Below are 6,037 nucleotides of genomic sequence, written 5' to 3' on the forward strand. Positions count from 1 at the left end.
ACACAGCACACACACACACACACACACACAGTACATACATGTCCTGTCCCCAGCCAGCTGGACTGCAGCTCACACAGATGAAGGCGACTCAACTGACAATGAAAGCAGCCAAGCCCAGACACACCTCTAGAAGCAGCCCTCCCCCAGCCTGAGACAACCCCCTCATCACCAGAGACAGCCCCCCTCATCACCAGAGACAACCCCGCTCATCCACGGCCCTCCAGGTGTGGAGAGCTGGAGATTGGGGACATTCGGACTCGTAATTATGTTTCCGTTCCCGATGAAATGTATCCATTGTATCCTAACCTTCCACATACGTCACTGGAACCGGAAGAAGGGAGAGCACGGCCACAAGAGAGACCCAACATCAAATACAGGGGACACCCAGCCCCCGGGTCACCCAACACCCCTCCTAGAGGAGACACCCCAAAACCAGGATACTATTTACCTCTCATAAAGGGGAAATCCCAGCACCCCGACTCTATCCTCCCCACAAAGAGTAGACACCCCAACACCAGGATACCATACACCCCTCATAGAGGAGACACCCCACCGCCAGGATACCATACACCTCTCCTAGAGGAGGCACCCCACCGCCAGGATACCATACACCTCTCCTAGAGGAGGCACCCCACCGCCAGGATACCATACACCTCTCCTAGAGGAGGCACCCCACCGCCAGGATACCATACACCTCTCCTAGAGGAGGCACCCCACCGCCAGGATACCATACACCTCTCCTAGAGGAGGCACCCCACCGCCAGGATACCATACACCTCTCCTAGAGGAGGCACCCCACCGCCAGGATACCATACACCTCTCCTAGAGGAGGCACCCCACCGCCAGGATACCATACACCTCTCCTAGAGGAGGCACCCCACCGCCAGGATACCATACACCTCTCCTAGAGGAGGCACCCCACCGCCAGGATACCATACACCTCTCCTAGAGGAGGCACCCCACCGCCAGGATACCATACACCTCTCCTAGAGGAGGCACCCCACCGCCAGGATACCATACACCTCTCCTAGAGGAGGCACCCCACCGCCAGGATACCATACACCTCTCCTAGAGGAGGCACCCCACCGCCAGGATACCATACACCTCTCCTAGAGGAGGCACCCCACCGCCAGGATACCATACACCTCTCCTAGAGGAGGCACCCCACCGCCAGGATACCATACACCTCTCCTAGAGGAGGCACCCCACCGCCAGGATACCATACACCTCTCCTAGAGGAGGCACCCCACCGCCAGGATACCATACACCTCTCCTAGAGGAGGCACCCCACCGCCAGGATACCATACACCTCTCCTAGAGGAGGCACCCCACCGCCAGGATACCATACACCTCTCCTAGAGGAGGCACCCCACCGCCAGGATACCATACACCTCTCCTAGAGGAGGCACCCCACCGCCAGGATACCATACACCTCTCCTAGAGGAGGCACCCCACCGCCAGGATACCATACACCTCTCCTAGAGGAGGCACCCCACCGCCAGGATACCATACACCTCTCCTAGAGGAGGCACCCCACCGCCAGGATACCATACACCTCTCCTAGAGGAGGCACCCCACCGCCAGGATACCATACACCTCTCCTAGAGGAGGCACCCCACCGCCAGGATACCATACACCTCTCCTAGAGGAGGCACCCCACCGCCAGGATACCATACACCTCTCCTAGAGGAGGCACCCCACCGCCAGGATACCATACACCTCTCCTAGAGGAGGCACCCCACCGCCAGGATACCATACACCTCTCCTAGAGGAGGCACCCCACCGCCAGGATACCATACACCTCTCCTAGAGGAGGCACCCCACCGCCAGGATACCATACACCTCTCCTAGAGGAGGCACCCCACCGCCAGGATACCATACACCTCTCCTAGAGGAGGCACCCCACCGCCAGGATACCATACACCTCTCCTAGAGGAGGCACCCCACCGCCAGGATACCATACACCTCTCCTAGAGGAGGCACCCCACCGCCAGGATACCATACACCTCTCCTAGAGGAGGCACCCCACCGCCAGGATACCATACACCTCTCCTAGAGGAGGCACCCCACCGCCAGGATACCATACACCTCTCCTAGAGGAGGCACCCCACCGCCAGGATACCATACACCTCTCCTAGAGGAGGCACCCCACCGCCAGGATACCATACACCTCTCCTAGAGGAGGCACCCCACCGCCAGGATACCATACACCTCTCCTAGAGGAGGCACCCCACCGCCAGGATACCATACACCTCTCCTAGAGGAGGCACCCCACCGCCAGGATACCATACACCTCTCCTAGAGGAGGCACCCCACCGCCAGGATACCATACACCTCTCCTAGAGGAGGCACCCCACCGCCAGGATACCATACACCTCTCCTAGAGGAGGCACCCCACCGCCAGGATACCATACACCTCTCCTAGAGGAGGCACCCCACCGCCAGGATACCATACACCTCTCCTAGAGGAGGCACCCCACCGCCAGGATACCATACACCTCTCCTAGAGGAGGCACCCCACCGCCAGGATACCATACACCTCTCCTAGAGGAGGCACCCCACCGCCAGGATACCATACACCTCTCCTAGAGGAGGCACCCCACCGCCAGGATACCATACACCTCTCCTAGAGGAGGCACCCCACCGCCAGGATACCATACACCTCTCCTAGAGGAGGCACCCCACCGCCAGGATACCATACACCTCTCCTAGAGGAGGCACCCCACCGCCAGGATACCATACACCTCTCCTAGAGGAGGCACCCCACCGCCAGGATACCATACACCTCTCCTAGAGGAGGCACCCCACCGCCAGGATACCATACACCTCTCCTAGAGGAGGCACCCCACCGCCAGGATACCATACACCTCTCCTAGAGGAGGCACCCCACCGCCAGGATACCATACACCTCTCCTAGAGGAGGCACCCCACCGCCAGGATACCATACACCTCTCCTAGAGGAGGCACCCCACCGCCAGGATACCATACACCTCTCCTAGAGGAGGCACCCCACCGCCAGGATACCATACACCTCTCCTAGAGGAGGCACCCCACCGCCAGGATACCATACACCTCTCCTAGAGGAGGCACCCCACCGCCAGGATACCATACACCTCTCCTAGAGGAGGCACCCCACCGCCAGGATACCATACACCTCTCCTAGAGGAGGCACCCCACCGCCAGGATACCATACACCTCTCCTAGAGGAGGCACCCCACCGCCAGGATACCATACACCTCTCCTAGAGGAGGCACCCCACCGCCAGGATACCATACACCTCTCCTAGAGGAGGCACCCCACCGCCAGGATACCATACACCTCTCCTAGAGGAGGCACCCCACCGCCAGGATACCATACACCTCTCCTAGAGGAGGCACCCCACCGCCAGGATACCATACACCTCTCCTAGAGGAGGCACCCCACCGCCAGGATACCATACACCTCTCCTAGAGGAGGCACCCCACCGCCAGGATACCATACACCTCTCCTAGAGGAGGCACCCCACCGCCAGGATACCATACACCTCTCCTAGAGGAGGCACCCCACCGCCAGGATACCATACACCTCTCCTAGAGGAGGCACCCCACCGCCAGGATACCATACACCTCTCCTAGAGGAGGCACCCCACCGCCAGGATACCATACACCTCTCCTAGAGGAGGCACCCCACCGCCAGGATACCATACACCTCTCCTAGAGGAGGCACCCCACCGCCAGGATACCATACACCTCTCCTAGAGGAGGCACCCCACCGCCAGGATACCATACACCTCTCCTAGAGGAGGCACCCCACCGCCAGGATACCATACACCTCTCCTAGAGGAGGCACCCCACCGCCAGGATACCATACACCTCTCCTAGAGGAGGCACCCCACCGCCAGGATACCATACACCTCTCCTAGAGGAGGCACCCCACCGCCAGGATACCATACACCTCTCCTAGAGGAGGCACCCCACCGCCAGGATACCATACACCTCTCCTAGAGGAGGCACCCCACCGCCAGGATACCATACACCTCTCCTAGAGGAGGCACCCCACCGCCAGGATACCATACACCTCTCCTAGAGGAGGCACCCCACCGCCAGGATACCATACACCTCTCCTAGAGGAGGCACCCCACCGCCAGGATACCATACACCTCTCCTAGAGGAGGCACCCCACCGCCAGGATACCATACACCTCTCCTAGAGGAGGCACCCCACCGCCAGGATACCATACACCTCTCCTAGAGGAGGCACCCCACCGCCAGGATACCATACACCTCTCCTAGAGGAGGCACCCCACCGCCAGGATACCATACACCTCTCCTAGAGGAGGCACCCCACCGCCAGGATACCATACACCTCTCCTAGAGGAGGCACCCCACCGCCAGGATACCATACACCTCTCCTAGAGGAGGCACCCCACCGCCAGGATACCATACACCTCTCCTAGAGGAGGCACCCCACCGCCAGGATACCATACACCTCTCCTAGAGGAGGCACCCCACCGCCAGGATACCATACACCTCTCCTAGAGGAGGCACCCCACCGCCAGGATACCATACACCTCTCCTAGAGGAGGCACCCCACCGCCAGGATACCATACACCTCTCCTAGAGGAGGCACCCCACCGCCAGGATACCATACACCTCTCCTAGAGGAGGCACCCCACCGCCAGGATACCATACACCTCTCCTAGAGGAGGCACCCCACCGCCAGGATACCATACACCTCTCCTAGAGGAGGCACCCCACCGCCAGGATACCATACACCTCTCCTAGAGGAGGCACCCCACCGCCAGGATACCATACACCTCTCCTAGAGGAGGCACCCCACCGCCAGGATACCATACACCTCTCCTAGAGGAGGCACCCCACCGCCAGGATACCATACACCTCTCCTAGAGGAGGCACCCCACCGCCAGGATACCATACACCTCTCCTAGAGGAGGCACCCCACCGCCAGGATACCATACACCTCTCCTAGAGGAGGCACCCCACCGCCAGGATACCATACACCTCTCCTAGAGGAGGCACCCCACCGCCAGGATACCATACACCCCTCATAGAGGAGACACCCCACCGCCAGGATACCATTCACCCCTTCAAAGAAGAGACATCCCATTACCAGGATATGTTGTAACCTCAACAAAACCCCTTTACACAGAGGAGACGCCCTACCACCCCAAGACTATCCTCCCCACGTAGAGGCAACACCTCACCACTGGGATACCCTCCACCCCATATAGGGGGGACACCCCACTGCCAGCATACAATCCACCCCATATAGCGGGGACACCCCACTGCCAGCATACAATCCACCCCATATAGGGGGGACACCCCACTGCTAGCATACAATCCACCCCATATAGGGGGGGGACCCCACCACTGGGATACCATACACCCCTTATAGAGGAGACACCCCAAAACCTCAACATAGTGCATCCCACATAGAGGAGACACCCCACCACTGGGATACTATCCACCCGCACGGACTCGCCCAATCACTGGGATATCATCCTCCCCTCATAATGGAGATACCCCAATACCAGGATACCATCCATCCCCGCAGAGTCACCCCACCACTGGGATATCATCCTCCCCTCATAATGGAGATACCCCAATACCAGGATACCATCCATCCCACATAGAGGGGACATTCCACCACCGGCATACCATCCACCTCACAACACCATTCACCCCTCAGAGAGGAGACCCCCCAAACCAAGGACACCATCCGCCCTTCATATAGAGGACACAGCAACATCAGATCTGGAATGCGGGGAGGGGGAGTATTGTGTCTCCATCATATCGGGCGGTTGGTGTTTTGAGCAGATTGTCCATGATTGACGTACAACCGGCTCCGTCTACATCTGTTGTATTATTTGGTGATAACCCCCTCCCCCCTTCCCGATATCGGAATCAAATCTCACCACATATCATGGAATATCTACATCTCGTATACAACAAATACATTTCTGGTCACCTGACCTGATCATCCAACACTGACCGCAGGAGGAATCTCTACATTCCACAAATTTAGAGGAATCCGAGGAA

At 58.9% G+C, this 6,037-nt stretch overlaps 1 protein-coding gene across 1 annotated transcript in view; it reads right to left on the reverse strand.

Annotated features, from left to right (window-relative positions):
• Positions 1-125, reverse strand: part of LOC108802397 (immunoglobulin superfamily member 3-like) — a 67,416-nt gene extending 67,291 nt beyond the window's left edge. Inside the window, exon 1 of the mRNA XM_018574257.1 lies at positions 39-125. The gene's annotated coding sequence lies outside the window, so the exon portion shown is untranslated. The remainder of the gene's footprint in view (positions 1-38) is intronic.
• Positions 126-6,037: the final 5,912 nt, after the last annotated feature.

The sequence above is a fragment of the Nanorana parkeri genome, unplaced genomic scaffold (assembly GCF_000935625.1).
Source record: "Nanorana parkeri isolate BGI_ZX_2015 unplaced genomic scaffold, ASM93562v1 scaffold2841, whole genome shotgun sequence".
Lineage (NCBI taxonomy): Eukaryota > Metazoa > Chordata > Amphibia > Anura > Dicroglossidae > Nanorana > Nanorana parkeri.